We start from the raw sequence: 27,991 nt of genomic DNA, 5'->3' as shown, positions 1-27,991 counted from the left end.
ATTTTCAAATTTATGATAATTTGTTTTGTTATGCTTCCATTTACAAGACGGTCTGGACCTGGCAAGACCCATCTATAGCAATAGAAAGCAGGTCAGTTCTTACCTGGGCTAGGGAGGAAGTAGACTGACCTATCCAAGGTACATGGAAACATTTTAGTTTTATGTTTTTATTGTGCTGAAATACACATAAAATTTACCATGTTAGCCATTTTTAAGTGTAACCATTTGGTCCAGGCAAGGTACTGACCTGCTTTCTATCTATCTAATCTTTTACCATTTATATCCTACATCCATTCCACACACCATCTCTGAATTATTTCCTCATCTTCAAGAATGCTTGCATTTTTTACCTAGTTGATTTAACCCGAAACGTTCTTCCATCCACTAGGATCCTTCTGAACCTTCAGCTTCCAGCGGAAGAGCTCGGGACAGCTTTCTTTGTGGGAGCCCGTTTTTGGGTTCCTCGTGGCTTTACCCAGCAGGTCCGCATAGAGGATGATTAGGACCACGGGCCTGAGTGCAGGTGTCTGAGATGGTCTGCACTTGGCTGTGCTGGGGGAGGAGGTCATTTGCTCCACCCCTTGGCATCTCTATAAAAACCCTGGGGCAGAGACAGTTGGCCCGTTGGAAAAGGTTCCAGGCCCTCTTGAGGCTATCCTTTATTTTCTGTTTATCTCTGCAATATTCTCCGCAATAAATCCTTCTATCTAATATTTCCTGCTGCTCACACTCAAGAAAACTCTGGGGAACTGTGGGGTTGGTGGGTAAACACCCCACATTTCTTAACTCTGCCAATCTATATACACTGTTCCTGTCTGTGTTTTGTTCCACCCCCTTGTTACATTCTGTCCCCAGATCTAGAAGTCAAAGTCTTCAGATAAAGAATTTAATCTGTTTATCTGCAAGCACCGCCTGCCAATCCTCTACATAAATATTTGATGGATGAATAACTTGGTCTTCAGAAGAACCTTTGTAGAAAACAGAATAAGCCTTGGAGAAAAGTGTATCCCTTCAGTGAGTCTGTGCACAGGGCTGTAGCGGGTGGAGAAAGCCCAAGGAAGTCATGTTAGGTGCAGCTGCCCAGGTATGTCCGTGAAGAGAAACTGGGAGGCGCCAGTAGGACATGCATTAGTTCTAGGTTGTAGAGATAAAAGAATAAGAATGGTTGATATCCCAGGAGACTAAGGAGACACTGACAGGTATGACCACACAGTTTTGAACTTTGAATAGTGGTGGGTTTCAGTTCTACCCTCCCCTCCTCCAGCTCTCACATCCTTTACATGTTCTCAGTTTGTTATTGTTTCCATCTTAATTTTTTTTCTTCATCATACCGGTCAGCTTTTCTCATCGCTGTAACAAAATGCCCAACAGCAGAGTCAAAGGGCTGATTCTGGCTCATGGTTTCAGAAATGTTAGTCCATCACTATGGGGCAGACAAGGTAGAACGGCTCTGAAGCATTGCAAGTGTGTGCTGAAATAGAAGCAGAAAACAGAACGGGAAGTAGAGCCAGATCCTACTCCTCAAAGACCCACCCCTAAAAATCCATCCCTCCCAGCCACGCCTCACTTCCCCACCGGTTACATAACTTCCCATCACAATGCCACCAGCCGGGGTTCAAGCTCGTGTTCACACACATGATTCTGTGGGGTTGGGGTCGAGTATGCAGGTGGGAAGTCTCAGGGGGGAGAGCTCCACAATCCACAGCCATGGGGTATCATCATCCATGCTGAGAACAGACCTTCCAGAGCGGATGCTCTAAGGCTTCTAATGCTCCTGCTATAACCCCCGCAGCCTAGCAAACTCATCGGCTTCCCACCATGGGAAGAGGGAGCAGACATGCGTCTCCCTCTGTGGAGGAATTCTAGCAACAGAGCCATTTGCACGCAGTGTGTCTCCCAGGAACTTGCTTTTGTTTCTGATTCCCTGACTGAACTCTAGCATGATTGGGATTGGGCTTTGTGAGGTCTGCACAGAGCCGTAAAGAGCTTGGGGCCACAAAGGGAGTCTAGAACTTCCGGTTAATTCCACAGTTGCCCACGACAAGCATTATCTGGAGTGGGGAAAAGACAGAGAGTTCAGTGTAAAGGTGGGAAAACTGGTTGTACCACAAACTCGACTGTCCTTTGGCATCTGCAGGTATTGGCAGGGGTGGGGTGGGGTGGGGTGAGGAAGAGGCAGCCACTTCAGCTTCTGCAGATTGCATCACAGAAAGTTATTCTTCAGAAAGCCCAACTGTATTTTGGTTTCTTTCTGTATTTCTGTTCTTTCGTATAACCAGAGAAGTAAATGTGTATCTTCACAACCAGTGCTTCCAGATTCATCTGCAAAGTCAAACACAACAAATAAATAGCAGTGCAGAAAAGGAACAAACTTCCTTTTCTGTCAGGAATATTTCCCTAATACGAATAATTTTGGCAAGTTTTACAGAAACTCACAAGTATTCTATATATTTTAATTACTCAAAGCAAAAATAAAATTTGGAGATGGAATAAGTAGGATTTTTGCATGGATATACACAATTCAGATGTAAAATGATGACACTGTGTATGAGCATAGAAAGAAGAAAACAGAGAGATGGCTCTGTGGCTAAGGAGCATCTGCTGATCTTGCAGAGGATCCAGGTTCGATTCTCAGCACCTCCATGGTGGCTTACAACTGTCTGTACTTCCAGTTCTAGAGGATCTGACACCCTCTTCTGACCTCAGGGTACACTTACATATGTGAAGACAAAACACCCATACACACAAAATAGGGATTAAAATATTTTAGAAAAAAGATTGAAATGTTTGGGACAGGGCAAGTGTGTGAATGGTTACCTAGCTGCATGATATTTTTACTTTAAGTTCCTTAAAATAAAGGTTTTTTTTTTAAGTAAAGAAAGAAAGAAGAAAATGACCCTTGACTCTGGTATAGCCATCAAGGAATAATAAAAAGATAATTATATAGAAATGACAAAAACCAGAAGTAGACAGAAAAAAAATCTGATACCCATAACCACACAGGTTAATCAACTAGATAAGAAACATAAACAACAGGTTAGAATTTTCCACATGAAAACAGAAATTGAAATGTAAGAATGTTTTTTTGGTAATAATAATTCTGAAGAACTAGTACACAAAACGCATGGATGATTGTCAAAATATGCTGCGTGAAAGACCAAGTGAATGCTGTGCCATTACTTTTATGTAGAGTTCTAGAAGAATTAAGGCTAACCTACAGGGAAAACTCATCAAAATATGCTGGGGGATGGAGTGAGGGGCGGCTGGAATAGGCAGGAAGAAAGCTTCTAAATCAGCCATTACTCACCAGGAAAACACAAATCAGAGCCTCGGTGAATCACTCTATAAAAGCTGTGCTCAAGGATAGGTATACAGAGTAATGTGAAATGATGGAAAACCTAAAAATAAATCCATACTTTTTGTGGTCAGTTGATCTTCCACAAGATAATTGCAAAGATGATTCAGTGATGATACACCTTTCCAGCAGTGTTCAAACACTTAGACACCCCTGTGCAGAAAAATGAGTGTGGCTCATTACCTCACTCAGTACTCAAAATTAACTCAAAGGAGTTCATTGTCCAGAACCTAGAAACTGAAGTTATAAAACTCTGGAAAGAAAATATAGATATTTGTGACTATGATTAAGAAATGATTTCTAAGATACAATGCCCAGAACACAAGCAACAAAAGACAGACAGCAGATAAACAGAACTTCATCAAAATTAAACAGTTTTTCTGGAAGTAATATGCCTTCTCAGTGAGAAATCATTCCACATACTTAGAGATTAATAAAGTAAATATCCCTTTAATGTAGCACATGTTCATCTCTGGCTAATGCCCAAAGAAAAGCCAGTCACAAATAGAAGGTTTTATTAACTTAGACACACCTCAGGCATTTCACATTGTAATTGGACTTTCTTTTGGGACCACCAGCCCCTAAAGAATGACATAGAGACTTATTATTAATTATGAAAGCTTGGCCTTTAGCTTAGGCTTGTCCCATTAGCTCTCATAACTTAAATTAACCTGTTTGTATTAATCTACGTTCTGCCACATGTCTTGTTACCTATCCTCCATTCTGTATGTCTGACTTCCTCCATGTCTCACTGACATTTCCCCTGTGCCTAGCTAGATTCATCCTGCTGAGTTCCTTTTTCTGCTGGGAAGTCCCGCCTAACCTCTCCTGCCTAGCTATTGGCCATTCAGCTTTTTATTAAACCAATCACAATGACCTATCTTTACACAGTGTATAAATATCTCACAACATCACATACACTGCCATCCTTAAATCTCCTTCAAGTCCAGCCACTTGGGCAGATGGGAGATTTATACAGTGGAGACATTGCCAGAACTATTCCTTATGTACATCAATGTTGTTCTTTTCCACTAGTAGTTACCCAGTTGTCCATTTTCCCTACCCGACAGAAGTATGCTTTTCCTGATAGTTAATGGCAGGCCAGTACTCACTAGGGATTGTTAGTGTATGTATGTATGTGTGTATATATATATATATATATATATATATATATATGTATATGTATATGTATATGTATATGTATATAATTTTATTTTAATTTTTTTCATTTTTACATACCAAACACAGTTCTTCTCTCCCCTCCTCCCGCTCTCCTCCCACCTCTCCCCCCACCCTACATCCACTCCTCAGAGAGGGTAAGGTCTCCCAAGAGGAGTCAATAAGGTCTGGTACATCAAGTCAAGGCAGGCCCAAGTCCCTTACCCGCCGCATCAAGGCTGAACAGGGTATCCCACCATAGGCAGTGGGCACCAAAAAGCCAGTTTATGCACCAGGGATAAATCCAAGCCCCACAAGCAGACCAAGCCACGCAACTGTCACCCACATTCAGAGGGCCTCATTCGGTTCCCTGCAGGCTCCCCAGCTGACCATCCAGAGTCCATGAGCTCCCACTAGATCAGGTCAGCTGTCTGCGTGCATTTCCCCATCGTGGTCTTGACTCCCCTGCTTGTACAATCCCTCCTCCCTCTCTCTGGACTCGAGGTGCTCGGCCCCGTGTGGATCTCTACATCTGCTTCCACCAGTCACTGGATGAAGGCTCTATGATGACAATTGGGGTAGTCACCAATCTGAATACAGGGGAAGGTCCATTCAGGCACCCTCTCCACTATTTCTAGGGAGTCTTAGCTGGGATCATCCTTGTAGATCCCTGGGAATTTCCCTAGCACTGGGTTTCTCCCTAACTGCATAAGGGCTCTTTCTATCAAGATATCTTATAGATGAACGGTCTTGTTAAATAAGAAACACAGAGCCAATGCGGAGATGAAAGCCCAAGAGGTCAGAGCTAAGAGCCTTACCTTTCACTGCTGCAGCTAGCCTCTTCAGCAAGAGACCTACTTCCTGTCTGTCTTTTTTATAGACTTTCTATTCTGCCTTCTCATTGGTTGTAAACCCAACCACATGACCTCCTTGTCACTGCCTGTCTGTACAGACCTCCAGGTCTTCTATAGTTGGTATTGAGATTAAAGGTGTGTGTCTCCATGCTGGCTGTATCCTTGAACACACAGAGATCTGCCTAGCTCTGCCTACCAAGACATACACCACCACCACCCAGCTTCTGCTATAGCTTGCTATTAGCTCTGACCCCCAAACAACTTTATTAATATATGAATAAAATCACATTTCAGTACAAATAAAATATCACCATAATATCTCTTTCATTGCTCTCATTCTCCATCCCTCTCCCCACTCAACCATCCCATTCTCTCATGTTCTCACCCCCATCTCCTCCCCTCTCCCCTGCCCCCTCCCAATTTACCTAGGAGATCTCATCTATCTCCCCCCTCCCAGGGTGTTTCATGTGTGTTACTCTTAGGGTCCTCCTTGTTACCTAGTTTCTCTGGGGTTGTGGATTATAGCCTGGTTATTCTTTGTTTTACATCTAATATCCACTTATGAGTGAGTACATTCCATGTTTGTCTTTCTGAGTCTGGGTTACCTCACTCAAGATGATTTTTTCTAGTTCCATCCATTTGCCTGCAAATTTCATGATGTCATTTTTTTTAGCCACTAAGTAATACTCCATTGTGTATATGTACCACATTTTCTTTATCCAGTCTTCAGTTGAGGGGCATCTAGGTTGTTTGAAGGTTTTGGCTATTACAAACAATGCTGCTACGAACATAGTTGAACAAGTGTCCTTGCGGTATGATTGAGCATCCTTTGGGTATATGCCCAGGAGTGGTATAGCTGGATCTTGAGGTAAATGGATTCCCAATTTTCTGAGAAGTCACCATACTGATTTCCAAAGTAGCTGTACGAGTTTGCACTCCCACCAGCAGTGGGGGAATGCTCCCCTTACTCCACATCCTCTCCAACATCAGTAATCATCAGTGTTTTTAATCTTAGCCATTCTGACAGGTGTAAGATGGTATCTCAGAGTTGAACCCCTTGAGATGCTCTTTAGAGACCTGTTCTTTGATATGGAGATGACCAAACCGCACTTGAGTCAGGGTTGTCTCCTTTTGTTATGAGAATGGAGTTTAACTGGAGGTCAGTCATGGTGAGTAAACATTAGCAGAAACTTTCTCAGCAGCCTAAACTTCAATTTGCTACAAACTTTTCTTTCCTGCAGTTTCTGACAAGGGAGGTTAGTCCACTACTTATCATCCAGTCATATTGGAGGCTGTGCTCCTTCAGCTAGATTCTACCATGTGTAACTTAGTATATCCTAAGCAAGTTCATTAGTAAATTCTTTATCTCAACTTTATTATTTCAAGCTATGGTTTGGATGTTGTTTAGTGTCACCTAAAGTGCTGAAAGCGTGGCGTCTAGTGGGACAGTGTTTAAGTGGCAGAATCACTAACAGGTACAGCCCACTAGAAGATAACCAGATTCATGTAGTTATCATTTGATTCTTGAGAGGGCATTATTTTTTTGTCATGCAGAAAGAGAGAGAGAGAGAGAGAGAGAGAGAGAGAGAGAGAGAGAGAGAGAGAGAGAGAGAGAAAGCAGGCCTAGCACCCAGATCTCTCAAGCTTTCTGCCTTGATGTCATTAGCCACAGAAGCTGGACTGAATAGGCTACCCAATCTTAGACTTTCAGCCTCCGAACTGTCCACTAACAATGATCCTCTTTTCTTTATAAAGTACTGTGAGGGCTAAAGTTATGTTTTAATTACAGTGTTTAAGAGATCTACAAAACAAACACATCTCTAACCTTTAAGCCCCAGTTACCCAAGGACAAATAACTTCCTGGAATGCTAGGGACTGTTCATGTAAGAAAACAAACCCATGTTTTCACTTCTATAAACAAGGTTGGTTGCCCCAACTACATAGGATGTGCTTGATCACACCTAGGTAGGAGGTAAGTAAGCAGGAAGTACATCAATGCATGCTTGCCCCCTTTGGACAAAGGCAGGAAGTACATAGCCTTGGTGGTTTTGCCTTTATAAGCACCTGACTAACCTAATTCAGTGCCACTCTTTGGGAATCCTGGGTACAGACCTGGCCAGTGTCCATCATCCTGGCCAGTATTTAATAAAGCTTGCTTTAAATTTGGCTCAAAATTATGGTAGTGGTCTTATTCTTGCTTGGTGAGATTAACAATACTCAGCCTCAAGAATTTTGATTCAGCTGCAAAATAGACTAACACAACATCTGTTGTTCGAATCTTACATGGTCTTTTAATAAAAAACCCAGAGCCAGATATCAGGGTGAAAGCTGAAAGATCAGAGAAGCAGAGCAGCCAGTCACTAGTTCTTACCTCTACAAAATCCTCAGCATAAAGAGAGTGAGTTCCTGTTTCCTCATGCCTTATATACCTTTCTCTGCCCAGACATCACCTCCTGGGATTAAAGGCTTGTGTGCTCCACAGTAATAGGATTAAAGGCATGTACTCTGTTTCCAGTATGGCCTTGAACTCACAGAGATCCAGATGGATTTCTGTCTCCCAAGTGATAGGATTAACGGTGTGTGCCACCACTGTCTGGCCTCTCTGTCTAATCCAGTGGCTGGCTCTGTCCTCTGATCCTCAGGCAAGCTCTATTAGGGTACAAAATATATCACCACAACATCAGTTGGTGAGGTGAAGCATGGTCTCTCAACCTTTCCTAATGAGGGTCTGAAATGGCAGTTTCTTAACAAGTTTAGCATGTATCTGTCCCATAACACAGAAATTCCAGTCCTAGCTATTAACCCAAGAGAAGTGATAACTAGCTAAGAATATTTTTACAAAGTTATTGTTGAAGAGTGTAGCTAATCTAGTATCCTTAGTATGAGGGAAATAAGAGGAGGTAAGCCCAGATAGCCCTATTTAGAGACAGAGTTAGGTTTTCTCTTTGGAAACTGCTGTTTTCAACTATCAGAATGATTAGTGAGAGTTCTTAAAGACACATACTTATTAAGCAGTGTATAGCAAGCACTTTTTCACATGACTAAATCTCATTAATGTGGATGCTAGCAGCATTGCCCCTGTTTTTAAGTACAGTGACTTCACAGACATTAGCAACCTTTTCATGGTCACCCTGAGAATATATTATTGTATATTACTTACCTCCTGCCTAGGTGTGATCAAGTACATCCTATGCAGTTGGGGCAACCAACCTTGTTTATAGAAGTGAAACATGGGTTTGTTTTCTTACATGAACAGTCCCCAGCATTCCAGGAAGTTATTTGTTAAAAGTTAAGTCTGTCTCTTTGGTTTTCAGTGTCTACCACAGGTGGTATATATAAGTGAATGAATAAACTAATGAATGATGCAAAGATGTGACCATGCAGCCTCCTAGGACACATCAGTATCAACACACTATACTAACTTTATCTAATAAAGTCCTATGTTTATGGTACAAACATATAATTCAATATTTTTTTTATGTTTAATCATTAAAAAGTTTTTTAGCACTAAGAACCCAGAGATTTTTTTTTTCAAAATCTTAAAATGCCAGCAGAACCTCCTAGGTGATTCACTGAAATGAAACAATAAGAAGTGTGATGAACACTAGAATGAGTCAGTGATAATTACTGTCCCGCTCTCTTGTCTGAAGAACTGCACACAACAGGAGCAGAGGCATTCAAAATACCCTCCAGTGAAGGCAGACACTAGATGTTGCTGCAACAGGTGCACGCTACTATTTATTTCTGAGGCTCACCCAAATAAATACCTATCTCTCAACACATTCCCATGGAACTCAGAAAGTTCTGAAACCCAGTTCTGCCCAGCCAGTCAGGTCCCTGGGGTCAGCTATTGTATCTTCCATTCTTCATTCAACTGGTAGACTAGAGAAGAAAGGGATGATGTATTATGGGAAATCTGGAAGTGGGACTGTTAAGGTTTATGTAGGACTGTCCCCCATAGGTTCCTGGGTCCCAGATGGTGGTGCTGTTTTGGAACCTTTAGCAGGTGTGACCTAGCAAGCAAGAGTGGGTCTCTTGAGTCATGCTTTGAAAGTGATATCCACTCCTAAGTTCAACGCCAAGGTCTCTGGCACATTGTCTACAAAGATGTAAACAAACCACACCAGAAGTTCCCAGGGACTGACCCCCTTCAACACCATGCCTTCTGCGAAACTATGACCAAAAATGAGTTCCTTTTTCTTTAAAATTTTCTGTCAAGCTTCTGACACAGCAATAAGAAACGTGGCACCAAGAACAGGGTCATGTTGTGATTTGCCTGACCGTGTGGCTTAAAGGACTTCAGGGCTGATTCAGAGGAGGAACACAGAAGACTTTGGAGCTGTAAGCTATAAAGCCCTATAATGCATGGGCTGAAGCACGATCCTAATTAGTCTTAACAATAAAAACATGGAGTCAGATATCAAGGGTGAGAGCTGAAAGATCAGAGAAGCAGGACAGACAGCCACTAGAGACTTCTTACCTCTACGAATTCTCAGACCAAATAGGGGGCCGAGATCCTGTCTCCACCTCCCTAGTGTTGGGATTAAAGGCATGCACCACCACCTCCTGGCTCTGTTTCTCTTTTAGACTGGTTCAATCTTGTGTAGCCCAGGGTGGCCTTGAACTCCTCATCTTCCTGCTTCCTCCTCCCAAGTGCTGGGATTAAAGATGTGTGCCACTACTAGCTGGCCTCTATGGTTAACTAGTTACTAGTTCTACCCTCTGATCTCCAGGCAAGCTTTATTTGTCAGAACACAAACAAAATATCACACAACAATGGGCCATTCTGGTGGGAATATGACATGTCACTGGTGAGGGAACAGAGTCACACAGCTCCAGCTGTGAGATAGGCCCTCAGCAACCTAAGGAGTTCCCCTAGAGTTTTAGGGATCTTGACTGAGGCCAAACCAAGGTTCATGGAGTCAATAGAAAAAAAAAAAAAACTTTCAGGACTGGACAGTTTATGAAACAGAATCGGGGGTTTTATTAAACAGATTTTAATATAGACTTGAGCATGAGCATTAAGAGAAGAAGGTGCTCAGAAGAAAGCAAGAGCTGCCCAGATAAGGGTATGTGCTTCCCGATGGACAGTAGAGGGAAATAGGGTAAGCTAAACGAGGATGCAGGGATGCTCCTGAAGGGAGCAGTGAGCAGTTCATTTCTTTTTTTGTTTGTTTGTTTTGTTTTGTTTTGTTTTGTTTTTGTTTTTTCGAGACAGGGTTTCTCTGTGTAGCTATGTGCCTTTCCTGGGACTCACTTGGTAGCCCAGGCTGGCCTTGAACTCACAGAGATCCGCCTGCCTCTGCCTCCCGAGTGCTGGGATTAAAGGTGTGCGCCACCACCGCCCGGCGAGCAATTAATTTCTTAGCACTATCATATATACCTTTTTGGTGGCTCTCGGGCTACAGCTACAAAAGTTGCCACAAAATCTCCTCCTCCAACAGCTGACCTGGGTTATGGGAGCTCACAGACTCTAGACTGAGCACTAGGGAGCCTGCATGGGACCCACCTAAGCCCTCTGCATGTGGATGACAGTTGTGTAGCTTGGTTTGTTTGTGACCCCTAGCAGTGGGACCAAGATCCGTTCCTGGAGCAGGAGCTGACTTTTTGGAACCTATTCCCTATGATGGGATGCTTCACTCAGCCTTGATGCAGAGGGGAGAAACTTGGTCCTGCCTCAACTTGGTATGCTGTGCTTTGTTGACCCCTAGAAAGGAGGTGGAGGGAGGGAATGGAGGGAACAGGGTTAGACTCACCCCAACAACAAGGACAGGTCTGGCAAATTACTGTTTCCAGGAAATAGCAGGTCGATTGAAGGCAATAATACAGTATCTTAATTTTCACGTGATTCACACTGGAAGGAATAAAACACACCTGTGAGACATAAAAAACAAATCTCCTCTTCCTCCTTTTTCCTCTCCTTTGATCAAAGAGATGCATGTGTTGGCTCCACAGATGCCTTGGATGGATTGTGATCTGATCAGATAAAACTAAAAGCCACCAGGGCAGCACAAGGGTTTAGTACAGGTCCTTTCCCTATAATGGAGTTTCTGGCAAGAATCCTAGAAAATTACAGGTTTACATCTGGGAAGACTTTAAGCAGCTGATAATTGTAGCAGAATTTTTGCTTCTCGGCTGACAAAAAGCTTCAACAGAATTCTAGGAGTCTTTCTTCTCAGGCCCTGCTTCGCTACACTGTCTCGTAGCAGACAGAACACCAACAGAAATGTGGACAACAAAGACTGAACTCACATTTCAGAGAGACACAAACAAGGACTCCATCCGGAATTAAACCAGAGGCCATTCGTGCTATTCTGGCTGAGAATCTGCTTATGATCTGCCTGCATCCTAAAAATTTGAGTGAGGCAGAATTCAAAAATAAGAGGCTAAAAAACATGGCAAGAAAAGTTAAAATAGTGTAATAACACTCAGGCTGTAGTGCAGCTGTTGCATGAAGCTTTTCATTAGTTATGGTGATAATTCAAACCAAATCAGGATCAAAAAGACGTGTAAATAAAGTTAGGTGACAAAATAAATGGGAACACATCTACAGTCGTGACATGATGAGTACAGACAAAGCCCCTGACTCAAGAGAAACCTCACGTTTTACTCAGGAGCAACAAGAAAAATGGCTTTAGTGAAGATCCCTATACCCATTTAAGGCCCCAGAGTACCAAAAATGCAAACCTGTAGCATGAGTCTTAAAAGTTCTTATTAATAAAATCAAACCTGAGCCAGGTATTGGGGTGAACTGGAAGATCAGAGAGACAAAACAAGCCACAGCTACCTCACTTCGCCGGATCCTCAGCTGGTCTTGTTTCCTCAGACTGGAAGCCTCTGAGTCCTCATCCAGAATGAATCTCAGCTGAACTGCTGCTCAAAAGCCTGAAGCTTAACCAGCTAAAAGCTTAACCAGCCAAATGCTTCTAGTTTCTGGTCCTCTCACCTTATATACTTTTCTGCTTTCTACCATCACTCCCTGGGATTAAAGGCTCACTTTCTGGGATTAAAGGCGTGTGTCACCATGCTTGGCTGTATCCTTGAACTCATGGATTTCTGCCTCTGGAATGCTAGGATTAAAGGCGCGTGCTGCCACTGCCTATCCTTTATGTTTAATATTGTGGCTGCTCTGTCTCTGACCCCAGATAAGTTTATTAGCATGCACAATATTTGGGGGAATACAATACCACACAAACCCAAATAAAATTAAATTAGAAAGAAGAAAATACTAAGTATGAATGAACCAGACTCATAATACATGTGGATGCAATTAAAAGAACCAGAATTATATATCCAAAGTTCAGTGCAAAGGCCAGTGAGATGGCTTAGGGTCTGATAACCTGAAATTGATTCTCGGAACCTAGATGGTGGAACAACTCCCATAAGCTGTCTTCTGACCCCTGTACACACATGCCCACACCCATACATATAAGCAAATATGTAAAAATTCAGTACAAATGGAAAAGGCAGATGTCTTAGGGTTTCTATTGCTGTGAAGAGACACCATGACCACCTCGACTCTTACAAAGAAAATGTTTAATTGTGGTGGCTCATTTACAGTTCAGAGGTTCAGTCCATTATCATCATGATGGGGAGCATGGCAGCATGCAGGCAGACATGGTGCTGGCTACATCTTGATCAAAAGGCAACAGGAAGTGGACTGTGACACTGGGCAGTATCTTGAGCATATATAAGACCTCAAAGCCCTTCTCCACAGTGACACACTTCTGTAACAAGACCACACCTACTCCAACAAGTCTATACCTCCTAATAGTGCCACTCCCTATGAGATTATGGGGGCCAATTACATTCAAACTACCACAGAAGATAAACTGATTCCATAATTTTATTTAATCTGCCCCAAAAATTAAGTTAAAATGATGACGGAGTAGATGCCTCCTGTTCTGTTTTCCAATTACTATGTAACAAACTAACCCCAAACGACTTTGCAGGTCATTGGCTTGAGAATTCTGTTCAAGCACATTTTGGTGAAGGACACACCAAAAGTGATGTTAAGGCACAAGTGTGTTGAATCCATGAACCTTGGTTTGGCCTCAGTCAAGGTCTCTAAAACAAAATATGGGTCAGAGAGCCAGAGAATGTCCTTGGTCCATGGGGAATTTCAATGTAAGCTTCTGAGTGAATCCTCAGAGTAATTTTATTATAGAGATACCTGCACACCTACATTGATTGTTTGATTTGTTGATGGTCAAGTTATGGGATTAGTCTAGGTGCCCATCAAAGGATGAATTGATAGTAAAAATGTGGAATATATGCACAATGGAGTTTTATTCAGTCATAAATAAGAAATGAATGCCACTTGCAAGAATATAAGTAGAATTGATTTCACTTTAAGTAAAATAATCCAGGATCACAAAAGGCAGATACTACATGCTTTTTCTTGTATGTAAAAGGGGAACTATTAGGGATATGGAAGGAGAAAGAGGGAAGAGATAATGAGAAAGGATAACAGGTGAATGAATATGATCAAAGTATATTATATCCATGCAGAAAAATGTCATGAAACCCATTGCTTTATACAACCAATATATGGTAATTAAGTGCAAACTCTTTTGGTTATCATGCAATGGATAGATTAGCCAAAAGAAAAAGTGTCAACGTAAGGTTCTGACTCTCATGTAATATAATGAAATAACACTTGGGCTCTTTCACAGTAAAAACAAACAAGAAAGTAAGACTTAGAATGGTAAGTGTGGTGACCCAGATCCCGGAGGTTGAAGAGAGCTCCACTCATATTTCCGGCTTCTTGGCTAGAAGCCTAGACTAAAGGAGGACAGTTGACCAGAGCATCTACCCAGGGCCACTCTCGCACAATGGCTCTGTGTAGCTGCTATTCCTGCATGGAAGCAGGGTGTCAAAGTAGAAGTTCTCAGGAACTGCAATAAGGCTCCAGTATTCTGAGACTTAGCAGCAGCACATCTGCTGTACTCCACCAACCAGAGCAGGAAAGAGTTCACCCCAGACTCGAAGGGAATACAGATGTGACTCTTATAAGGGGAGTGATGAGGAATTTGTGATCATCATTAAAATCATTAAAGCCCCATCAGAAGACCTGGTAATAAGCACCAGATGGACCATAAGACTCCGTTCTAGTGAAAACCAAACATGAAAGGAGAAGGGATACAAAAGACCTACCTAAGGCTGCCAGGGACCAATCCAGGCTGATGGTAAAAAGGGAAACGCTCTGCTACAAGTTCATGGGCATGCACTATTCTGAAGACACTTACTCATCAAATCTAACAAGAAAATCCTTTTGTGTGTGGAGGGGGGTTAGATTAGTGGGGGTGGTTTCCCAGGGATAGGAAGAGGAAGTAAAAACGGTAGCTGTGGTTGGTGGACATTAAGTATCTTTTTGTTACTTGGCCTAGTAATAATCCTCTATCTTTCCAGCATTTATAGTTTTCATATGTGTTCATTAGTTCATCACAACGGATCTAGGTAATATGCTGAGGATCACTGGGAGACTCCTAACAGGCAGATGAATATACAGAGCCTCAGAGTCAGTGGCTTTATCACTAAGATCATTAAAGGATTCTAGTGAGTATCAGGGTTAGTCAAAACACCAAATCCAAGACTCCAAAGGTGTGGTGGATCTTACAACAGTTATCAAAGACTGAGTGTGGAGGTTTTAAACCCATTTTCTCTTGGTGACGTCTATTCTAAAAATAAAAAAGGAAATATGACTCAGACTTCTGGTGAAATTGTGCTGATGTTAAAGAGAGATAGGACAGTAGGGAGGGACTCATCAGTTCACAGATTCCCCGTTTGTAACACTTTGGGACAGAGACACTTAACTACAAGCCAGTGTGGAGATCCTGACACCACCGTAAAGCAATAGAGTCACCCTATTTCATGAAAACAAAAAAAAAGGAAAGAAAGAAAAGGAAGGAAGAAAGGAAGGAAGGAAGGGAAAGAAAGAAAGAAAGAAAGAAAGAAAGAAAGAAAGAAAGAAAGAAAGAAAGAAAGAAAGAAAGAAAGAAAGAAGGAAAGAAAGAAGGAAAGAAAGAAAGGGTTCTCAGAAATTTTCACTGGATCCACACAACATTCTATATTCTTTTATGGTTTGTAAATGGTCCTTGAAAATGATTAATATATGGAGGCATAGAGAGTCAAAGTGTCCCCAGCTGTCATCCCTACACTTTCATATATATCTCCTTCCAGTTTTGGATACATGTTTACACACAGCTACACCACTACCACCACCCCCAAAAAAACTGTTTGAAATGCTATCATAGTCATATAATTCTGCCACTTGTTTTTCTTAAAATTCACATAAAACTACTTCATTTTTTCATTGAATATCCAGCATTACATATACCTAAGCAATGATTCACTGGTGAGTATTTTTTATTTAGTGTCACTCTATATTTAACTTTGTAGCTTATAGAAGCAATGGTTGCATGTTTTTAAATTTCAAACTGTACAGAGCTATTTTAAAGGGAAAGATAAAAATCTCCCACCCTCATCATTTCCAGTCTATTGCCCAGAAGTTTTTATTGTTGAAAAGAACCTGGGTCTTGTGTAGCCCAGTCTGACCCCTCAGAAAGCCACCTGCCTCTGTCTCCCAAGTGCTGTGATTAAAGGCATGTGCCACCACTGCTTTATAATGACTATTATATATTATACATAGAATAAAATATAAAATCCTTAAAATTCTGCCAGTTTTAGAAGTCAATCCCTAAATCATTTGAAAAGAAAATCCCACACCTAAATCATTTCATCCCCTCTGCTACGACCTGACTGTGTGCTCCCAAAGTTCATAACTGAAACCTTAAACTCTAAAGCAATGTTTTAGGAAGTGGAGCCTTTGAGAAATAATCAGGTTTCACAGATGTGGAGACCTCACACAATTAATGCCCTCCCAGCAAAGATTGTTAAGAGTTCCCTGGTCTCTTCTCACTGTGAGGACATGGAAAGATGGTTGGTTACCCATAACCAGAAAGAAGATCCTTACCAGACAGTGAATGCACCAGCAGCTTGTTCTCGATTATGGACTTACTTCTCCAGAACTATCAGAAATAAAGTCTATGTTGTTCTGAAATCACAGCCCACACTGACCAAGATACTTAGTTCCCTATAGATCCCCAAGACATGCACACACACACACACACACACACACACACACACACACACACACCTTTAGATATATAGATGATAGGTAGATAGATGATAGATAGATAGATAGATAGATAGATAGATAGATAGATAGATAGATAGATAGAGATAGATAGATTAGATAGATAGATAGATCCATCCATCCATGCACTCATCCATCCATCCATCCTTACATTATTCTGCTTTGTATTTGTTGGTTCTTGCAAGCAGGTTAAAGGGAATTAAATGTACTCTGAGAATGTCAACAAAATCAAGTGCTTTGATCCACAACAAACTCATTAAATTAAAGTCCCCACAAAGAACTCTAAGTCACCAAGATTCCTGGCTGAACACGTTTTAATGGTTGAACAACAACAATCCAGGTTCCTTTCTTACAGGTCCACGCACACTCAAGGGCACAATGCACCCACTGTGCACATACAAACAAATGCATAACACAAAACCGCAGCAGAAAATGAAGCAAACCACTTCTGCACAGCTTCTTTTCAAGGTAATGAGAGGCTGGGACAACGGCTCAGTCAGTGAGGTGCCTGCCACACACACATGAGCACTTGAGTTTGGAACTCCAACACCCATGTGAAAACTGGGCCACTGCAGTAGCCCCAACATTGAGGTGGGGGTTGGAAGCAGAAATAGGCAGATCCCTGGAACTCAGCGGCCAGCCAACCTAGCTGAATTATGAGCTTAAAGTTCAGAGAACTACTACGACTCAAAACATATGAAGACACCTAAAATAGGGTGCTACTTATACGGAGACCACAAAATTCAAAGGTAATATCTACATCAGAAATTTTCAAAAACTGACTTTGAAAATGAGAGCACTGAGAACCAGGAAAGCACCCGCTTATGGGGAAGGGAACTGAGAACCACAGTAAACCACACACAGAGCCACGTCAGACCAGGACAGAAGGCCGTTTCCACCCACCACTCACATCTTGGAGCACATGAATCTGAGGGACAGTGCCCTGAATTCTCTACCAAACTAGTAAACCCAGGACATATCTTCACAGGAAGACCTTCCTTTATCTCTGAGATCTTTCCTATTCCATCTTTGCACCCACTGCCAAAAGTCTCTTCTTCTAACTCTCTGTGTCCTTTCAGAAACTAGAGATTTAAGCTTTGGCCTATGTTTAGTACATAGCACATATCTGGTATACAAAACTGTACAGGATATTGGATGGGTGGATGGACAGATGGATGATGATCTTACATACAAGGACAATACCTGAGTCTTTTAGAAGTCCAATATGACATTTAAGACCCTTAGTCAAAATGTGTAGCTACTCATTTAAATTTGAAAAGAGAAAAAAAAGGCACACACATACCATTTCCACTGCCATCACTAACCACCAAACCTAATATAAAAGGAAAATATAGGAGTGGCACCATGATGGACCCTAGGCTCAGACAAACCTCATACAAATCCTTATTTAACAGGTTTCCAATTCTGTGACTTTGAACAAATCAAGTATAAAATTTCTTCTAGTCATTGAACAAAATGGCAACATTAGTGTTTTTACCAGAGAAGCTGATGTGCCCTTTAGGGGTTCTTAGTCTTAATTATTTTTTATTAAGTAGTAAATTCATTAAGTGGTAAAGAAAAATTAGAAATGGACTCAGAAGGGAGCTTGAGAACAATTTTATTTGACTATAAGAGAAAAACACAGTACAGTTTAGGCAAAAATTCCAGTAGTCACCATGGGGGGGCGGAGAGAAAGAGAGAGAGAGAGAGAGAGAGAGAGAGAGAGAGAGAGAGAGAGAGAGAGAGCGCCTTGCCTTTTAAGTTAGGCATAGAAGAAAGACAGTTTTATTAAGAAAGTAAAAGCATTCTCACAAACAGAAATGGGATGGTGAGCTGAAGGAAGAGCCTTGTGATAGGTGTGCGTGAGTGAGAGTGTGTGTGTGTGTGTGTGTGTGTGTGTGTGTGTGTACATGTGTGTACTTGACACTAAAGTCATCTGGGAAGTGGGAAACTTAATTGTGGGATTTACTCCATAAAACTGGCCTATAGGCAAGTCTGTGGGACAGTTTCTTGTTTAATGGTCAATGTAGGAGATCCTAGTCCACTATGGACAGTGCCATCGCTGGGCTGTAAAAGAAAGGGAGCTGAGCAAGCCAGAAAGCAATGTCCCTGTATGGTCTCTGCTTCAGTTCCTGCCTCCAGGTTCCTGCTCTGCTTGAGTTTCTGCCTGGACTTCCCTCAGTGACAGAATGTGATCAGGACATGCAAACCAAATCAACCCGTGTGCCCCCACATTGCTGTTGGCCATGGTCTTTATGACAGCGCTGGAAAGTGAGCTGGAACAAGTCCCAAAGGTGTCCAGCCACGCAATGTGTGGTCTTCTCTAGTATCCCCACTTCCTGTTTGTATTTCTTGTATTTTGTTTTGCTGATTATGCTCTGTTCCTTAGATGACAGCAGGATGAGGAAGGGCTTTCTGTCTTCCTCTGCAAACTGGCTTCTTTCACATGGTAACTCTGATGTCACTTTTTCCAGTTCCTACTCTCACAGTGTCTCATCTGCAAATTATTACAAGGATTAAATTAAATAAATTATATAAGGTTTTCTAGCATAGTGAGCTTAAAGCTGTGAAATCGTTACTGCGCGATGATGTTATTGTTTTAAAACTTCTAATGTGAACAGGGGAGGTCACGATGGACTTGTGACATAGGCAGACTAACTACGTAGAAAAAAAAACTATCAGGAAAGGATGTCAAGATGATACATCTAAGGAGCAAACTGGACAGCTTAATTCTTGAGGAAGTAACAGTAGGTAGATTTAAAAAACCTGTTTAGCACAATCAAGCTAGCGACCTCATAAAACCTTTGACACATTTCCAAGGGACAGGCTGACATAAGTTGCCCAGAATTGGAATGTTTTGTGAAACAATAAGGAAATAGCTCAACTTGAAAACAATGGGTGGGGCCTCCTGAGTCCAGTGGGTAGAGCTGCAGGAACCAGGTGACTGATTCTGACAGTGGGTAGATGATGGCATGCTAATCAAACCACGATTCTCCATGGAAACAGGGTAGCTCACCGGGAGGGTGGAGCACCACACACTTAACAATCTGGGAAAATGGTACTTGGGAGTCAAGCGACCATGAATTTGACATCAGTGACAAGTGGGGAAGAGAGTTAACAGTAACCTAGCAGTGGCTAAGTCAGAGGTGTGTGTGTGTGTGTGTGTGTGTGTGTGTGTGTGTGTGTGTGTGTGTGTGTGATGCGTGTGTGTGTGATGCACATCATCTCAATTAAATCATAACAATCCAACAATACTAGTCACCAGAACTATTTTAAAAGAGGGAAACAGAAAAGATCTTATAATTCACCCAAGGCCATTCAGTCTACTGGTATGGGGGAGACTGTGACAAGAGGTGTCAATGTCCCAGCCAGCAGGCTGAGGCCCTACTGGGTGCTTACTGAGCACTGGCTCTGTGCCAGATCTAGTGCTAGGTTTCAAGTATGTAGTGGTGAGCAAAGACAGTCCCTGCTTTCTTGGAGCTTAGAGACTGCTAACAAGGAGTTAGAGGCAGCCATGGGCCAGACAGTGCCACTAACACTTAGGAAGGGATCGAGGAGTGCAGCAGACCTCTAACTAGTGGGCTCATCTGGACTTGAGGTATAACGGATGGCTCCCAGGGGGCAGAGGCACTCTAACGCTTACCCGAGTTAAACAGATAAAGAAGTGGTGACAAAGAGCATCGAAAACGAACTACACCTGCCAAGGCCCATGGTAAGTATCCTAACACACAAATGCAGTGTGATGTGACTTCAGCCCAGGGGCACCGGAAGAGTCCCTGAGCTGAGGATGAAGGGTAGACACAGTCATCTCTGATTTGAAAGCTTCCAGGTATTTTAACAGGAGCATCTTGGACAGCCAGAAGCAGAGAGGGACCTCGGCTATACCTCACCTAAACAAGGACTGTTGAGCAATTTAAACACGGAGGCCTTAATAATATCCAGGGAAGACAGGATTAACAGAACTGTGTAAAAGCCTGACCCCTCCCACATCAGTGCCGGTTGGGGCCCACTGGTACAGGTGTGATGCTGTGGAGGGCAGAGTGGGTAAATGGTCTCTAACAACACTTCTAGATAGTGATGCCCTTGATCAGGCCTTGGACACAAAGCCAGCCTCTGCCTATTTTTGTACAACCTGCAGACTAAGAATAGTTTCTACTTTTTTTAATGGTTGGAGGAAATGGAAAAAAAATCCTATTCTATGACAAGTAAAAATTACACGAACTGTTTCTCTAAGTAAGGTTTACCGGAGCACAGCCATTGTCCTTGACTTTCTGTCTTCCATGCATGCTTTCTTACTTGTTTCAACAAAAAAAGACACTTCAATCCCTCCACACAGCGGAAATTATTCATTATCTGGCCTTTTACAGGAAAAGCCCAGAAATCTGACCATGTGATCAGACAACTGATAAATGAGCTTTTGTGGAAGCAAATACAAAGTAATACACTTTGAGATAAAAATATCCAAATTATGAACAAAGTGAAGACAGGACTTTGAGATGGCAGCTCAGGACTAGAGGCAGCTGTGGCAGAATTAAGCAAGCTTCCTGCACCAGATCATAACACAATGGATGGATGAGGCTGCCTATCTGCAGATTTCATCTGGTGAGAGCGTACAAAGACCTTTCCCAGAATGCAAGACTGAAAATCGCCTAGGAATAACGAATCCATTATTTTGCGATTTCCTTTTAAAACTACGCATAGATAACCAGGTATAATGATGAGCATCTCCAGTCTCAACTACCCAGAAGACTGAGGCAGGAGAATGACTTGAACCTCAGGGTTCAAGGCCAGCCAGGCAATATTAGAAAAAGAGTAAAAAAATCAGGTCTAGAGCAATGGCTCAGTGGTTGTAAGTGCTGACTGCTCTTCCAGAGGACCGGGGTTCAGTTCCCAATACATACATGGCAGCTCACAACTCTCTGTATCTCCAGTCCTAGGAGGATTTGTTGCCCTTCTAGCTTCCAAGGCAACCAGGCACATACATGGTGCCCATACACACACGCAGGCAAAACACCAACACACATAAAATAAAAAGAAATAAATCTTTTTTTTTTTAAATCACACATACATATAGATAGTAACAATCTGCATTTGTTCTAGATTTAGAAGTTGCAATTATGAATGCAGGACTGAGGAATGAACTATCATCTGGGCTTTCTCTTTCCCTAGAGTGTAAGTGTCACAGTTAATGATTGGCATCTGTTAGGCATTCAAATAATATTTATTGGAGAAGGAAGGAAGATAAGAGGAGGAGAGACAGAAGAGGGAGGAGGAAGAACAGGAGGGGAAATGGGGAGAGGAGGGATGAAGAACGAAAGGTGGCCAGGGAGAAGATCCACGGAGGTTTGGACTGGACCTAAGCAAGTGAGCTGGCTGAGGAGGGTGACTCGGAGGAGGGAAGCTGGCATACTGGGAAACAATGTTCTTTAAATCTCCTGGATACCCTTGCTTTAGCTCTAAGGCAGCTAGGCGTGTAGGGTCACTAGTTCCTGGAAAAGAGCCTCTAGAGAACATGATCACCATGTCCCCAGGATATGTGACATAATTCAGTGTCTAGGCTGTTTAGCAGGAGCTGTTTCCTACCACGCTGACCCACCCACCAGGTGCTGGCTCCCCACCTGCAAAGCTGCAGAACTGGTTGACCTAAGGACTGACATTATTGGCTCCAGAGCCCTGATGCCATGGAAGTCCTGCCTGAGTAAGACTGCGCTGATTCTTAGACAGACACCTCTGACATCTTTCAGTGCCACAAGAGTCCTGCCCAGAGTTCCCTGAGAACACTCAGCGCAATGCGCTGCAGGATCCAAAAGGCACCAAGTGTCTTTCCCAGGGTTAGTTTCTCTCCCCACCCAGCAAATCTGCCAGTGTCAGGGTTCTAGAATCTATGTTCACTGCCAGGCAAACAGGTAAGAGTAAATCAAAGTCCCAAGTCCCAGGAACCCTTGCAGCCCCAAGCAAACCTGGTTGGCTACCTGCCAGGCAGGCGTCATTGTAAATACAATGAGGCTCTTATCCACCCTCTTCCAGGATCTGGCCTGCTCCAGAGTTCTGCAGCCAGAAGCCTACAGTTTAGAATATTCAGAGCTCTTCCTTCTGGTTGAGGGTGGGGATAGCCTACCTGAGGTGGGCAAGTCACTAGGGACAGGATTCCAACCAGAGGACAGCGGGTAGCTAAGGAGCAGGGGTTCCCAAGGAAGTCAGCCAGCCTTTGGATCTCACTTCTGAGCGCTGGCTTCTGCATACAATGAAGATTGAACAGTATTTGGTGCCGGAGAAAGTTTTTTTAGCATTTACATTGTATGAAGAAGCCTACTAAAGGGAAGGCTGCCTTTCATCCTATTTGTAAGTGAATAGAATGTAAATTATTAAAATATAAATAACAAAGAGGATAGTAAATCTTTGCTCCTCTGCGTAGAATAGCTACAGTAATTATAGAGTTTATATATAATTACCATCTGGCATGATGGCTATGAGGTACTGTTGTGTAGTATAAATTATACACCAAACTCTTTGTGATTAAGGTAGTAATTCCTGCTCAGTCAAGTGTGCTCCTGTAGTCAGCTTATAGCCATTAAAGGTAATTTACGCTTGGTTTTAATCTTGGGTTTTGTTTTGTTTTTCTTTAGGGAACACAAGCAATTCAGCAGCAGGTGAGCTTGTTATATTTCATTCTGGCAGGACCAGAATACACATACTTTTTGAGATTAAAAAAATATTAATGCCATTTTTATTTATAAAAGAATTCTGAGAAAAGCTTGAAGCACTTGGCAGATTTTAATCTAAATCATCCTCACAATAAGCTCTGGAGTGACTTTATACAAAGGCCTATTGTTTAAAGTCACCAATGGTTAGAGGCCACAACGAGTTACTTTGTATAAAGTTGCTTCTTGTCCAGGTTTAATTCATGAGCTTTATAATAGAGCTAGAATAACCGTAGTGAGTAGTAATCACTAGTCATTATGAGGAACATTGAGCTCACCCCTAAAACTGGCCTTTTTGTTTTTTCTTTTACTTTTTTTTTTTTTTTTTTTTTTTGAGTCAGGATCCTGGTTCACAACCCAGGATGGGATGGCCTCAAACTCCTGGCAATCCTCCTGCCTCAATCTTCCCTGTGCTACGATTACAGGAATGAGATGTAGCCATACCTGGCTTTGAGAATTTTCTTAGGAATGGCTTTCTGTGCTTGCTTTTAAACAACTAGTTAGACATTTATGTTAGAGGGAAATGTAAAGCGGTGGGTGGATGCCCTATGATTAAAATATTTTTCAGGAATAAGTCTGTAAGTATTTCCAGGGCTCCCACCATATGTGATGTTAGGTACTGTGGATACAAAAACAGTTTAGACTGGATTCCTGACCAACAGCATTGTACATACCCTGGCCCTGTGATTTAATTCAGGCACCATGATCTCTAATCTCCCTTAGTAAAGTCAGCAAGGGATCTGTTTTGATCTTACAGTGTCACTATAAAGTGGGCAGGACAAATACCATTTCCTACCTTTCTCAGACAAGAAACTAATGCAGCAATAGTGTGCAACAAGGGAGTCACAGGGAATGGGGGACAAAATTAGAAGTTGTGCCCGGTTCTCCAAGTTCCCAGGTAGCTCTGTGAGGAAGCACCCCTCTTCCACCTTCATCTTCAAACTTCCAGCCCAGCGCTGCCTTCCAGACCCCCATCTTATATTTATTCCCCTAAACACCACTGCAGCATGAACAGAGAAATACTTAGCAGTATTTGCTTTTAAAACTATAGGAAAACAAAACCAAAGGTATTAAACAATGAACTCAGTTGCCCACAGATCTGGTTTACAGGTAGATTTGTCTGACTAGGCAGATGCCCTTCAGCTAGGGGTCCTTCTGTATCCCCCTCCATCCTAGGAGGGGCCTTTCCTATATTTGGACAATTCTCTTGTCTATCTTGGGACCTTCCTGTTTCCTCCCTCGGGGGGATGTTTCAAATTGAAACTGTCCATTTTGTTAGCAGAATACTCCCAAAGAATGCATGTATTATATTACTAGCTGTGTATCACATAGTTATCACTGTTCTTCCAACAGTATCCATGTCCTAAAAAGGAGAACACATCCCATGGGAACCTCCTAAGGCCACACACTTCAAAAAGAGAAAAAGCATTCTAATGTGTGCAGTACTGAACTCAGGTGACTAAGTGGCCTCTTTGCCTGTTTCAATGTTTAAAACACTTCCCCGCTACTTATTTCCAAGGAGAAATTTTCCCGGGATGTACAGAGGCCTCATAGCCCTTGGTATTCTATGAAATAAAGGTCTCTGTATACTTCTAAGCCCCTCGATGCTTTTCTTAAGGTGGTTCTATTCGTTCACGGGAAAAAAATTAACAACAAGGAAGATGGTGCAGAAATGATTGAGTCTGAGCACTGAAACCATGTGCAATTGAGTTCCTGCTCTTTTTCCTAGCTGTATGATCTTGACCAAGACACTTGCCAATCTGAAGCTCTATCTCTGTCTATGTAGAAATAACAGCTGTCAGTGTCTGAGCACTTACCACATTCCAGGAAAGTGTGTGTCTTGTTTGACATGTGTTTTTAGTCTTTACCACGGCCCTATGAAGCAGGCACTGTTATCATCTACATTTGATAGGCAAGCAAAGGGAGGGTGGTTTGCCAGAGACTATTAGGTGGAGAACGGTGGAGCCAGGATTCAAAGATAAGCAACAGGACTCCGAAAGCCATGTTATTATCACTACCTTCTTCCTTACACTGTTTAATAGCTAACTGAATTAACATAAGTCACTCCCTGAGTAGTGCCTGGCACATAAGCAAGTCGTAAGTAAATGTTAGCTGTTTTATAATGTTTGGCTTTGTTACTAAGAGACATCTGGGCCAGAAAATAGGTTTTGCCATAGATTTATGTCTATCTCAGCTATGTTTCTTTCAGCGAGGCCTCTGGAGTTACCTAAACAACCTACATATTATGGGTCACCTGGCTGAAAGGTAGGCTAAATGGTTGGTGAAATTTCTTATGTGTTACAAAAAAAAAAAGAAGTCCCCAGCCTGGAAAAAAGCATAAAGCCCCATATAAAAGAATGCATACTGAGTGTCCACTAGCAGAACTGCAGGTCTTGCTGCTGAGTCATGTTTCAACAGTCTATTGTAAACACCAAACACAGAGACATAAGGCTGTAAATGTGGTTATGTTCCATACCTATTGACTTAAGTCCATTTGGCCCATTTGAAAGCATGATGATATAAGTCATGCTATTAATACCAGGGAAGATGTAGAAACAAGACCCCATGTGATGTAAGAAGAAGAAAAAAAAGAAAGAATAAAAGAGTATTTCCATGTTCTGGAGAAATTTGAAATATAGTGTATTCTCTATCTATTACTGTAAAAAAATTATCCCAAAATGTATCCTAAAATAGCAGGCATCCATATCTCATGCAGTCTCTGCATCATCTGCAAGTGGCCTAGCTGGGTAGTGCTGGCCCAGGATGCCTCATGATGCTTCAGTTGTCCAGGGTGAAGTCATCCAAAGGATTTCCTAGGGCGTGAGGGTCCACGGCTAATGGTTCACTCACATGACAGTTGATGAGGCTAAGCTCCCTCCCTCACAGGTCTTTATGGTGCTGGGTAAGTTCCTCATGATGTGGTAGCTGTCTCCTCACAGTGCAAGAGATCCAAGAGGGAGAATAAGGAAGCAGCTGCGATGCCTTTTATGACCTAGTCTGTAAGTCACAGTCACTTCTGCCATGTTCTATTCATTACAGGTCATATGCCATTACTAGGTGCTGTCCACAGCAGTAGGAAGGGGATTTAACTCTATCCCCTGAGGAGTGGAGTTAGCACAGAATTTATGGACGCACAATTTTTGGTGTCATCTCATCCGTTTCTCCAGAATCCAGGGAGACAAGAGCAAAAACAAAACAGAAGGGATAACTGCAGCCCTCCTCAACACGGCAGTAAATGTTCCCAAACAACCACGCTTTTATTTCAACTACTCAAACATCTACACTCCTCCTTCCTTGAGGTTGTGTGTCAAGAGACTCTGATGATACTCCTGAAACATTGCAGGCAGTAAAACGGGACATTAAAAACAGCAGAAGAACCTGCACCTGAGGTTTTTGGAGCAGAAGTAATCCCCAGTAAGCTCTCTCCTTTGGCTATGACCAGTGTCCTGATTGATGGAATTCTAGGTAGTCGTCTTCCCTTCCTGATGTAGGGAACAGAGAGTGTCTAATTCTGGTTCCCTAACTTGCTGTCATGATGGCTGCTCTGGGGGAAATGTATGGAGACTGAGAAATGAGGGATCACCCTGGAATAAAAAAGCAGCCAGTGAGCTCACCCATGACTCTAAGGTGTCAACCGTCTTCAGAACCAAATGCTTCATGTGATTTTTATTGTACTTTTGTGACTTGCAATTTGGTAAAATATAAACTGTTTTAAAACTACAGTCTTTGTAAACACCGGGAAACTAGGGGCTTGCAGGACACTACAGGCCGGCTGGAGGTGTTGCTCAGTAGGTAGAGCACTTACCTAAGGGGCATGAGGCCCTGGATTCGATTCCCGAAATCTCAAAGAGGGTGTGGGGAGGAATAGAAGCCAGGATACACTTTAAAATGAACTTTTCTGACTGTGGTGTTTAATCTTGTGTCTTGAGGACATTTGAGAATGTGATGAAAGATAAGGAAAATAAGCTCACAACCATTTTGCACAAGGAGCGTAGTAGTAGCACAGTGAACAACACAGAGGGAAGACACACGTTGCTGAGAAAGAGTAAACATAAGGCAAGCCATAGAACTACTGACCGTCATAACCTTCTCCTAGCCAGCCATCTGACCAAGCTAAGCAGCTAATTTTGCCCAATTTGGCCAAAGGAACGCTACCAAGATTCCCCACTTAGTAAGAGAGCACTAAGTGACGTTTTCCACCGGTCCATCCATAACCAAGATCGGACCCGAGATTCCCGAGACCCATCTCCAGTGGAGGGAATTTCCGAGCCGTGACACCTAGCCCGGGGAGGGACCCTTTCCGCGGCACACCCTGGGGGCTCGGAGCGCACGGGACTGCGGCGGCGAAGGGGCGGGGCTGGGAGGAGCGGGGTCGGGGGAGGGGGGGCCGACGCGCGGCCACGCCCCCTCGGCGCGCCCCCGAGCCGCGCCGGCCCGCGTGTCCGCGGCGACCCCTCCCTCGCGCCTCGCGGGCGGGCGGGCGGGCGCACGCGCCGCCTCGCGCAGGGGCCGGAGGAGGCCGGGCCTGTCAGACCCCGCGGCCGGCCTCCGAGCGAGCGGCGCGGGGCGCAGCAGCAGCAGCAGCAGCAGCTGGCGCTTGGCCTCGATCCCTGGCCCCGGGACGCAGCAGCAGCAGCAGCAGCAGCAGCGCGAGCCGCCCGGGAAGGGGATGCGCGGCGGCGGCGGCGGCGGCGGCGGCGGCGGCGGCAGCCCGCGGGGAGCTGAGCGCCGCGCGGTGCTGCGCCGCCCCGGAGCTGGCGCGCGG

The 27,991-nt window shown here is 43.1% G+C and overlaps 1 long non-coding RNA gene across 1 annotated transcript; it reads right to left on the bottom strand.

Annotated features, from left to right (window-relative positions):
• Positions 1 to 236: 236 nt before the first annotated feature.
• LOC131909575 (uncharacterized) lies at positions 237 to 26,199 on the bottom strand. The gene is made up of 3 exons (XR_009378878.1): positions 26,077 to 26,199; positions 2,107 to 2,322; positions 237 to 1,471 (listed from the first exon to the last, which is right to left on the bottom strand). It is a non-coding gene; the product is annotated as an uncharacterized LOC131909575 (long non-coding RNA).
• Positions 26,200 to 27,991: the final 1,792 nt, after the last annotated feature.

This window comes from Peromyscus eremicus, chromosome 4 (assembly GCF_949786415.1).
Source record: "Peromyscus eremicus chromosome 4, PerEre_H2_v1, whole genome shotgun sequence".
In the NCBI taxonomy this organism is placed as follows: Eukaryota; Metazoa; Chordata; class Mammalia; order Rodentia; family Cricetidae; genus Peromyscus; species Peromyscus eremicus.
The sequence above is the reverse complement of the archived record's forward strand: the minus strand, read 5'-3'. Positions and strand labels throughout refer to the sequence as shown.